This window comes from Martes martes (assembly GCF_963455335.1).
Source record: "Martes martes genome assembly, chromosome: 15".
NCBI classification, from domain to species: domain Eukaryota; kingdom Metazoa; phylum Chordata; class Mammalia; order Carnivora; family Mustelidae; genus Martes; species Martes martes.
In genome coordinates this window covers 15,135,683-15,148,009 of record NC_137903.1, presented here as the reverse complement: position 1 = coordinate 15,148,009, position 12,327 = coordinate 15,135,683, and the positions used below count along the sequence as shown (strand labels likewise).

Genomic DNA, 12,327 nt, shown 5'->3' with positions numbered 1-12,327 from the left:
ACAGGAACTTTCCATGTGGTACATTTAAAACAACATTAAATGGATTCACCTCTATTTTCCAATAAAGATGCTGGATGGATAGCTTCTTCATCCTCCTGCAACTTCTACAGTGTGATCTCTCGGGTAATCATTCAACACCCTTAAAAAGGCTGATAAAAGCTAAGGACTGCTAAATAAACTGCAAATTTGTTTTATGGACTAATATCCCCTTGGGAATAAATAAAGTACAGTTTCTCTTGAAAACCACTAAACTGTAGTTTGCCCTTTTTATGTAAGGATAAAAGGACATTTCCCCCCATACAAATAACTATATTAAGTCCTTTAAGTATAGACATGCATCAGAACTCCATTTCAAATAGATGTTTTATTTAGGCTACTTAAGTATCATTGCTGAAGAAAATTATGCACTGAAATTAAAATGGAATTATAGAAGCAACAAAATATTTGATTTGCTCTTAATTTCATTATATGCCATTATTTAGAGTATATTGTTTGTAGGCTTTTAATGTAATATTGGTAAGCATAAACAATAAGAGGCAAGCTTCTCCCAATGCATATATATATCACCACACTACTCATGAATAAGTGTCTCTTGAGTATTTCAGTTTTTATTACCATTCACTCATGAGACAATCACACTTATTTTACATACAGTACATTTAGAGTAATAGTTTCCAGTGTATAACATAATTCCTTTCCTTGATGTAGTTCTATTTTCTTCCAGCTAGCTGCTACACGCTTAACTCCAAGTCGGCTCTGTCAATATCCATGGGATATTAAGTTCTGAATCCAAATGGAATAAATAAATTGCTTCTGAAAGCATGCAATGTTTTGAGTAATTAAATGTGACTCTTCCTGATTTTATAGTCTCTTATCCCAGCTGTTGTTATATCTAACTTATCTGACTTGTTATAATTGCTTGACTTCAGTGAGAGAGAATGTACCTGAACCAAGTTCATAGGAGACTTTTCTGAATATTACAGTTTGTTTCTAGTGCAAAGGACACAAGGGATAATTTTGTAATTAAGGTTTAAGTAAAATGATTCCCATAAATTTCTCAGCCACTCAAATATAATTTTAAACATTTCCAAGACTCTTTAGCAGATAAGCTACAAGTTTGATGTCATTTTATAAGTTATCCTTTCTCAAGAGCACCTCCTAAATGAAATATATTTCACGTTTATTAAAACAAAATTATACATAATAAAGGAGAAGACATTTTAAGCTTAGAAAGAGAAACACCAAACTAAGATGAATTGTGATATTGATTTTGTCAGGATAAATGGTTTTTGTAATATTAATATAAAGAAACCTTTATTACACTGACTCTCCTGGTACAGTCAGAGCTTCTCCCGCAATCTGTTTAAAATCTTCATTTTTCATCCTTATGGGAAAACCTCACTTGCTAAATGGATTTCATAAAGAGTAATCTGTCAAGATTTATATAGATAAACAATTTGTGATGTTTATTGACCAGTTCATTATGGTAAACAAAACAGGAGTAAAGCATCACTAATCTCTGCCAGCACTCTGCTATTATAGTTCTGTTTGGGCCCTTCTGTAACTCGGTGTTTACTGAGTACAATGGGAAAGAAGCTAATTGGCTTCTGTCTCTTAAATCACAAACCTCATACATTTTCCTTTCCATGGAATGTAGTCCGGTTGTGCAAATAGTAAGAGAAAGAGCTATTCTGCTTATTATTATTGCAAAACATCACTATTAATGAAGGAGTATGTTTCAATGATGCATTTCGTTGTCAGAAGCTTCATCATCTGAGGGAGAGCTACTGCAGGAGGTCTAGGGATGTATCCTGGGATATAGATCACTTTACTGACATTTCTCTTTCAACACCTCTCTTCTACTAGGGGCCTCAATTCATGAGTACCATCAAATTTATTTAAACATATCGATTGACATAAATAATATTCATTGAGGTCCAATTATCTTCCAGGACTAGAAGAGACACTGAGGACATAAAAAGGAATAAGATAGAGTTGTTCCTGTCTTAAAAGAGCTCACAGTCAAGTGAGAAATACAAAATACAGCATTTATAAAGATGCGTGAAGATTCTTTGTGGGCACAGAAGAGGAAAACTACCTGGTGGCATGGAATGGGACAGCAGAAAGAATATTAAGGAGGAATCTTGGGGGGGCACCTTGGTAGCTCAGTCAGTTAAGCATCGATTCTTGATTTTGGCCCATGTCATGATCTCAGGGTCTTGGGATCAAGTCCTGTATGGGGCTCTGCGCTCATGGGGAGTCTGCTTAAGGATTCTCTCTCTCCCTCTACCCCTACCAAATAAATAACTAAATTTTTTTTTTAAAATGAATTTTGGAGATGTTTGGCTGAATATTAAAAGTTGAGCAGGAATATGCTAGGCAAGTCAGAGAGAGAGAAAAGAGAGAGAGAGAAATAAGAAACATCAGGAGAGGGTATGAGATTATAAGCAATTCAAAAAGTTGGATATAAATTCACAATACATAGGAGTAATAGACAAAGTTAAACAGGAAAGGTAAGCAGAGGCAAGATATTCTGAGATTATGTGAAATGGTGATGTGACGATGGTAAGCAACAACAGAAAGGAGAAGGATAGTTTTACTTACGTTGAGTAAGTAACATCAGTAGGATGAGGTAGACAAATTGAAAAGAGAAGCAAAGAAGGGCATGGAGTTATTTCCTGTTGTCTAATTTGCTGATAGGTAGGTGATGGGGACACCATTCAACATAAAAAAATGGATGAGGAAGAAATCTCAAATTGCTGAGGGAATTTAGACAAGGAGTATTAACGATTATTAATGAGTAAAACAAAGAAGTTTTAAAGGGAATTGGAGAAATTGGACCAAGAGTTTTCTTTCCTCAGTCCCTAGCACAAAGCCTAGCACACAGTAAAGTTCCAAAAATATTGTTGGATGAATGAATGAACAAATAAAACACTAGGAAAGCTTCAGATTCAGAAAAGGACATCACAGATAAATCAAATGTGACATGTAGCTCTGAGGACAATATAGCTCTTTTGAGCCCTTTTTGATCAGCTTAGCTGCTCTCCTAGCTAACCCCCAGGTAAGGGACAGCTTTCTTCAAGATTGACCTATGCTAGGCTTAGCTTGACACGCTAAGGCCAGAAGAGTTCTCAGTTCGTCCTCTTGTTTAGGATCCCGTGACTGCCCTAGAGAGGAGTTTCATTTTCCCCTGGTTAAGATTGTGTCTCCTCTCTGCAGTAGAAGTACATCTCACTGAGGTTCCTAGGTTTCCTTTCATCACAGCCTATGAATAGCATTGGATTCTCTGGAACTGGAATCAGAATTATAGGAAAGGAATTTGGGGTTTGAAGATCCTCTTTAGGTGAACTGAAAGCCATACACATGCCTTATTGGAGAGGAAGTGAGAATAGTATCATCTCATCTAGAAGGGAGTAGGTAAAGAAGGCGTAACGCAGTCCACCCTTTGAAGTGAAGCCTTCCCAGGCCCAAATAAAGGGGCACATCAGGACTAAATCTGGGCAATCTCTTGCATCCAGGCAACAATGACATGTGAGTCCAGGGGGATGGGATTCCTGTCATTTAGAGAAGAGACTGCTTACCAAGATTCTGCACCTGAGACCCCTACCACTCTCCCCTTTATTGACACTCCACCTAGTCCCACATATTGGTCACCAAAACCAAATATTTAAAAGAAATAAAATCTCAGAAGTTTCACAATATTAACAATATTGCATGTGTTTATGTCTAGAAGAAACCCTCATATCACTCTCCCGAAACTCCACATTACAGTGACATAGTAACTTTGAGGTATGATAACAGATTCAAATTTTTAGTGTTTTCAGATAGAAGAGAGATTACACTTATTCTCTGTGGTCCCAGAAGGCAGAAATAAAACTAGGGAAAAAAGCTACAGGGATGAAATGATCTTTCTCAGAGCTGTCTGAAACAAACACAAGTTGCTTCATGAGACAGAGGTTCTTTTTATTTCCATGGTTTCAAGCAGAAACTAAGTGACTAGTTATTCTGAAAAGGTGATTTGTGCAGAAAAATGGATAGGGCAGAATTTAACCAAAATTACTTCAAGGTTCTTTCCAAGTCTAAAAAGCTATGTTTATGATGCTTAGTGGAAATAAGCAACTTGCCCAAGGTGACAGTGAATCTGGTTACAGGGTCAGCAATCTTTATCTATAAAGGAACAGAGAGTAAAATATTTTAGGCTCTCTGCTATAGCAGTATGCATGCAGTCATAGACAATATATAAGGAATGAATATTGCTGTGTTCTATTAAAACTTTATTTCCACAAACAGACAGCAGGTCGGATGTAGCCTGCAGGCCATAGTTTGCTGAACTCTGGTACAGCAGGTTAAATTATGACCCCTCAACAATCTCCAAATCCTGATAGCTGGAACTTGTGAATATGTGACACCTTACTTGGCAGAAGGAACTTGCAGATGGGATTGAGTTAAGAATCCTTAGATGAAGAAATTATCCCGGATTATCCAAAAGGGTCCAATGTAATCACATGATGATAGGAAGAAGCAGGAAGGTGAGAGTCAGAGTGAAAAATTGGAAGGACATAAGCAGGGGTCAGAAAAGAGAGAAAACTTTATTCTGCTGGTCTTGAACATGAAGGATGGAGCCATGAGCTAAGGAATGTAGGTGACCTTTCAAACTGGGAAAAGCAAGGAAATGAATTTTTTTCCTAGACTACCCAAAAGAAACAGGCCTGCTCACCCTTGACTTTTGACCTCAGAACTGTGAGAGAATAGATCCATGTCATTTTAAGCTACTAAATTTGTAGTAATTTATTACAGCAGTAATAGGAACCTAATACGCCTGGTCGACAGGAGAAGCAAAAAACTGGAACCTAGACATCCTGAAGCCCAACACTGAGTTATTGTTATTACATCACATTGAACAAATGCTACTAATTTATAAAAATGGATATTTCTTAGAGAATCATACAGACTCTATATGAAAGAAGAATATATTGTTTAGTGGTCCTGGGAGATTGTAGAAATGATCACAATTCTGTACCCCTCTCTTTACGTAGGTCCTTTAAACCAACTGCACAATTCCATCATCCAAAAGTAGAATCTGTTTCCCCATTCCTGAATATGGGCTGATGTATGACTGGCTTCGGCCAATAGAATAAGGCAAAGGTAACAAATGTGACAGTCTTGAGTGTAAGGCTCAAGGGTTTGGCTCTCTTTCTGGGAACTCTGCCTCTACTTTGTGGTATGGCTAGATCGCTAGATGATGAGAAGTATATAGCCCTTTTACTCCCATCACCCTGGAAAAGCACCAGCTGTCTAACGAAGAGTCATCCGGGAGCACGAATCTGTGAGGCACGTTCCCCAGTATTCCCACACCACCAACAGACATAAGTTGCCAAGTAAATTATCTGCTTTCTTTTGAAGCCATTGATCTGGTTCTCAAAGAAAGACCAATAGAGATCAATTGGAAATACACATGTGAAAAGATTAACAGACCAGATCTATAATTCAGTGTTCAAATGGAGAATGTTTGCAGTAAAACCAAAAATAATGTGGTCATAGAAGAATTTTACTTCACTGTATGTTTCAGGACTGTGAACCTTTGGATTCTCTGGCCAGCCTAGATCCCAATTTCCCACTCTCTGAGGGAAATTACAGTTTGGTGTGTGTCAGCTGGTAAGAGACCAGTAGAGGCACTTCCAGGTCCTAGCTCCTTGAGGCTCAAAAAGACAAAACACAACTAATGAAGAGAGAGAGAACTCATTAGAGGAGAAACTTTGGGGGACTCTGGTGTGTGAGTGGGATGTAAGAGAAATAGTGTTGTACCAGGCGATGGGCTAGATTAGGCTTGATCATGGGAAGGAATAATTGTACTTACAGGTCAGGTTTGAGGGCAGTACCAGGGTGTACAGTGTGTCTAATATGGGTCTCAAGTACCAACTAAATGAATTGCATGTGGACCATTTTTGTCTCATTGTTTTTGGTTTAGACAAATATGATATACTTCTTTTTCTTTATTGATTTTTCAGTGGGCAGACTTTTTTTGCTTCATTGTTTTCAATACTGATTAAATCATGTTTGCTTTATATGTCAGAGGTAAATAGAGTAATTTTTGCACTTGGATCAGCTTTCTAAAACCCATGTCCCCTTTTTGTGATAGGTAACTTTTGAAGAATGAACCACTTGGTTCAAAACAGGCAAATGAGGGGCACCTGGGTGGCTCGATGTGTTAAAGCCTCCGCCTTCGGCTCAGGTCATGATCCCAGAGTCCTGGGATTGAGGCCCACATCAGACTCTCTGCTCAGCGGGGAGCCTGCTTCCCTTCCTCTCTCTCTGCCTGCCTCTTTGCCTACTTGTGATCTCTCTCTCTCTCTGTCAAATAAATAAATAAAATCTTAAAAAAAAAACAAACAAAAAAAACCAGGCAAATGATTTTCCAGCCTGTTACTGTTGTATTTGGTGGATTTTTGCTGTTCTTGCTGCAGTTTAGGGTGAGGACCTATTTTATTTCTTTTGCCCTTGGGAGTATATGAAAAGTCTAGAAAGTAAACCAAGGGAAAAATATAGGAAACATAAGTGTGTGCAATAAAACAAAACAAAACAAAACAAAACAAAAAAGTGGAGAAGAGCTGGGCTGATGTGTGAACTTCATGGAGGGTTAAATAAGGTCCCCTGACTATATACATGGAGAAAGCAGATGAGAAAGTCAATTTATTTTCTAAATCAAGAAAGAGATACAATGATACTTGCATCTTCTCCTCACTTAACAGTAAAATATTGACAATCTGTTGTAGAATTTTGGAAATTAGTGAAAAAAATATATATTTGTCAGTACCTGCCATAGTTCAAAATAGATTTGATTGATTTTAGTTGACTTTCTTTCTTTCTTAAAAAAAAAAAGTCATCAGGACATCAATAGTTATTTTCCCATGCAATATGTCTATGTATTAAACTATAAGTGAACTTTTCCTTCAAGAAAAAAAAAATTCCTTCTACTAAATGGAATCCCATATATTTTAGTCATCTTTGTGCACATTTTCAAAATAGTCAGTGTTAGTATATACACACAATAACAACCAGAAGTCAACAAAGAGATTTCAATATCATTCAGGAAAGGAATGGAAAACATAAAAAGAATAAATTCCATTTTTATCTCTTCTCAATGATGAGCAAAAGTATAAACTCAAGCAATTCTCATTGCCACATTTTGAAATATCTTTCTCTATGACCTTCTGTGCTGGAAGATTTCTTCTCTAATGATTATCAACGTTAAAGTGAAAAGAGACAGTCGAACTCATCAGTGGAATATAAGGGTCAACTCAAAGCACAGGCCTTCCATATGACTGATTTAACAGAGGACAAATCCTGCTGCTTTCCTTCGGCCTCAAATGGCCATGGGAAGCTTTATTCTTTCTATTCATTTCAGAGAAGCTACGTTATATATGGTAGCTCTTACTTCCAATAGCTCTTTCTAGTAGCAAGCTATGCTCAATATCAGAACCAATCTTGTCCAATCTGAGAGGATCCTGAGCCCCACTCACATATGGGTGGTATGACTTAAATTTAAAGATTTATATCAATTCACCAATATTATGATGGCATGAGATGTCTTGAGATTTTTACTTTCATTTTGGGAGGAAATGAGGAAGTAACATAAGGGAGAATTAGTTCTGTGTTGGCTATGTTAAGAATGAGAGACATGCAAACTTAAACCCCAAAGAGATAGGTTAACTATAGGTCTAGAGCTCATGGCAGAGATCGGAATAGATGACAATATACTGGGGATTTGTTTATAAAGTGGCTGAAATCATAAACACAGATATGTAAATTGAATGGGCAGATGAACGAGGAGTAACCAGGAAAAGAGAAGACAAAGAGATAAGATCTTGGAGGCCAAAGAAAGAGCTAATCTTAAGAAATAGGGAGGACAATAAAATAATTGCTACATTGAAAAACCAGAAGTCATAAGAAGCAATCACAAATCAATTTTATTCTCATCTTTCCCTGATCTTTTGAATATATGTATCTTTGTCAATTATATCTCAATAAAGCTGAAAGGAAAAAAAATAGGCTAAATTCAGGCAGTAAAATGTCTAGTCCAGTATATTAGTCAATACTCCCATCTTCAAAGAATAGATATTTAAAGAACAGACTTCTCCCCTTTTTTTCTAGCTAGGACGTAATGAAAACAGCAAGTCTACAACCAGAGAAGGTAGAGTTTTACTACTGCTCCTTTTATTACTTTCCTCTTCTCTCATGCATAGGCCAGAGGAGGGGTAGGAGCCCTGGGGGCTAGCAAAACCCAAAGCAGGGTACTTTCTCCCACAGTGTACAAACCAGACTCTTCCCTGGAGGTTTTATTCTTGTGATTTCTTTTTTTTTTTTTTTCTTTTTCTTTTTTTTTTTTAATTTTAATAAACATATAATGTATTTTTATCCCCAGGGGTACAGGTCTGTGAATCGTCTGGTTTACACATTTCACAGCACTCATCATAGCCCATACCCTCCCCAATGTCCATTTCCCCACCACCCTCTCCCCTCCCCCTTCCCCCCCGCAACCCTCAGTCTGTTTCTTGAGATTGAGTCTTTTATGGTTTGTCTCCCTCCCAATCCCATCTTTTCATTTTTTCTTTTCCTACCTCCCCCCAAACCCCCCCCACCTTGCATCTCCCCTTCCTCATATCAATGAGATCATATAATAGTTATATTTCTCCGATTGACTTATTTCGCTAAGCATGATACCCTCTAGTTCCATCCACGTCGTCGCAAATGGCAAGATTTCATGTCTTTTGATGGCTGCATAGTATTCCATTGTGTATATATACCACATCTTCTTTATCCATTCATCTGTTGATGGACATCTAGGCGCTTTCCACAGTTTGGCTATTGTGGACATTGCTGCTATAAACATTCGGGTGCACGTGCCCCTTCGGAGCACCACGTTTGTATCTTTAGGATATATACCCAGTAGTGCAATTGCTGGGTCGTAGGGTAGCTCTATTTTCAGTTTTTTGAGGAACCTCCACACTGTTTTCCAGAGTGGTTGCACCAGTTTGCATTCCCACCAACAGTGTAGGAGGGTTCCCCTCTCTCCGCATCCTCGCCAGCATCTGTCATTTCTTGACTTGTTAATTTTAGCCATTCTGACTGGTGTGAGGTGGTATCTCATTGTGGTTTTGATTTGTATTTCCCTGATGCCGAGTGATGTGGAGCATTTTTTCATGTGTCTGTTGGCCATCTGGATGTCTTCCTTGCAGAAATGTCTGTTCATGTCCTCTGCCCATTTCTTGACTGGATTATTTGTTCTTTGGGTATTGAGTTTGATAAGCTCTTTATAGATTTTGGATACGAGCCCTTTATCTGATATGTCGTTTGCAAATATCTTCTCCCATTCTGTCAGTTGTCTTTTGGTTTTGTTCACTGTTTCCTTTGCTGTGCAAAAGCTTTTGATCTTGATGAAATCCCAATAGTTCATTTTTGCCCTTGCTTCTGTTGCCTTTGGCGATGTTCCTAGGAAGAAGTTGCTGCGGTTGAGGTCAAAGAGGTTGCTGCCTGCATTGTCCTCAAGGATTTTGATAGATTCCTTTCGCACATTGAGGTCCTTCATCCACTTTGAGTCTATTTTCGTGTGTGGTGTAAGGAAATAGTCCAATTTCATTTTTCTGCATGTGGCTGTCCAATTTTCCCAGCACCATTTGTTGAAGAGGCTGTCTTTTTTCCATTGGATATTCTTTCCTGCTTTGTCGAAGATTAGTTGACCATACAGTTGAGGGTCTATTTCTGGGCTCTCTATTCTGTTCCATTGATCTATATGTCTGTTTTTGTGCCAGTACCATACTGTCTTGATGATGACAGCTTTGTAATAGAGCTTGAAGTCTGGAATTGTGATGCCACCGACTTTGGCTTTCTTTTTCAATATTCCTTTGGCTATTCGAGGTCTTTTCTGGTTCCATATAAATTTTAGGATTATTTGTTCTATTTCTTTAAAAAAAATGGACGGGATTTTTATAGGGATTGCATTAAATGTGTAGATTGCTTTAGGTAGAATAGACATTTTCACAATATTTGTTCTTCCAATCCATGAGCATGGAATATTTTTCCATTTCTTTGTGTCTTCCTCAATTTCTTTCATGAGTACTTTATAGTTTTCTGAGTATAGATTCTTTGCCTCTTTGGTTAGATTTATTCCTAGGTATCTTATGGTTTTGGGTACGATTGTAAATGGGACTGACTCCTCAATTTCTCTTTCTTCTGTCTTGTTGTTAGTGTAAAGAAATGTGACTGATTTCTGTGCATTGACTTTATATCCTGACACTTTACTGAATTCCTGTATAAGTTCTAGCAGTTTTGGAGTGGAGCCTTTTGGGTTTTCCACATATAGTATCATATCATCTGCAAAGAGTGATAGTTTGACTTCTTCTTTGCCGATTTGGATGCCTTTAATTTCTTTTTGTTGTCTGATTGCTGAGGCTAGGACTTCTAGTACTATATTGAACAGCAGTGGTGATAACGGACATCCCTGCCGTGTTCCTGACCTTAGCGGAAAAGCTTTCAGTTTTTCTCCATTGAGAATGATATTTGCGGTGGGTTTTTCATAGATGGCTTTGATAATATTGAGGTATGTGCCTTCTATCCCTACACTTTGAAGAGTTTTAATCAGGAAGGGATGCTGCACTTTGTCAAACGCTTTTTCAGCATCTATTGAGAGTATCATATGGTTCTTACTCTTTCTTTTATTAATGTATTGTATCACATTGATGGATTTGCGGATGTTGAACCAACTTTGCAGCCCTGGAATAAATCCCACTTGGTCGTGGTGAATAATCCTTTTAATGTACTGTTGGATCCTATTGGCCAGTATTTTGGTGAGAATTTTCGCATCTGTGTTCATCAAGGATATGGGTCTGTAATTCTCTTTTTTGGTGGGATCCTTGTCTGGTTTTGGGATCAAGGTGATGCTGGCCTCATAGAATGAGTTTGGAAGTTTTCCTTCCATTTCTATTTTTTGGAACAGTTTCAGGAGAATAGGAATTAATTCTTCTTTAAATGTTTGGTAGAATTCCCCTGGGAAGCCGTCTGGTCCTGGACTTTTGTTTGTTTGGAGATTTTTGATGACTGTTTCAATCTCCTTACTGGTTATGGGTCTGTTCAGGTTATCTATTTCTTCCTGCTTCAGTTGTGGTAGTTTATACATCTCTAGAAATGTATCCATTTCTTCCAGGTTGTCAAATTTGTTGCCATAGAGTTGCTCGTAGTATGTTCTTATAATTGTTTGTATTTCTTTGGTGTTGGTTGTGATCTCTCCTCTTTCATTCATGATTTTATTTATTTGCATCCTTTCTCTTTTCTTTTTGATAAGTCTGGCCAGGGGCTTATCAATCTTATTAATTCTTTCAAAGAACCAGCTCCTAGTTTTGTTGATTTGTTCTATTGTTTTTTTAGTTTCTATTTCATTGATTTCTGCTCTGATCTTTATGATTTCTCTTCTCCTGCTGGGTTTAGGCTTTCTTTGTTGTTTTCTCTCCAGCTCCTTTAGGTGTAGCGTTAGGTTGTGTATTTGAGACCTTTCTTGTTTCTTGAGAAAGGCTTGCACTGCTATATATTTTCCTCTCAGGACTGCCTTTGTTGTGTCCCACAGATTTTGAACTGTTGTGTTTTCATTATCATTTGTTTCCATGAATTTTTTCAATTCTTCTTTAATTTCCTGGTTGACCCATTCATTTTTTAGAAGGATGCTGTTTAGTCTCCATGTATTTGCGTTCTTTCCAAATTTCCTCTTGTGATTGAGTTCGAGCTTCAGAGCATTGTGGTCTGAAAATATGCAGGGAATGATCTCGATCTTTTGGTACCGATTGAGACCTGATTTATGACCCAGGATGTGGTCTATTCTGGAGAATGTTCCATGTGCACTAGAGAAGAATGTATATTCTGTTGCTTTGGGATGGAATGTTCTGAATATATCTGTGATGTCCATCTGGTCCAGTGTGTCATTTAAGGCCTTTATTTCCTTGTTGATCTTTTGCTTAGATGATCTGTCCAGTTCAGTGAGGGGAGTGTTAAAGTCCCCTGCTATTATTGTATTACTGTCGATGTATTTCTTTGATTTTGTTATTAATTGGTTTATATAGTTGGCTGCTCCCATGTTAGGGGCATAGATATTTAAGATTGTTAGATCTTCTTGTTGGACAGACCCTTTGAGTATGATATAGTGTCCTTCCTCATCTCTTATTATAGTCTTTGGCTTAAAATCTAATTGATCTGATATAAGGATTGCCACCCCAGCTTTCTTCTGATGTCCATTAGCATGGTACATTGTTTTCCACCCCCTCACTTTAAATCTGGAGGTGT

The 12,327-nt window shown here is 37.7% G+C and overlaps 1 protein-coding gene across 2 annotated transcripts in view; it reads right to left on the bottom strand.

The window, feature by feature from the left end:
* Positions 1 to 12,327, bottom strand: part of USH2A (usherin) — a gene marked incomplete at both ends in the record, with an annotated part of 700,457 nt that overhangs the window by 529,919 nt on the left and 158,211 nt on the right. The window lies entirely within an intron of this gene.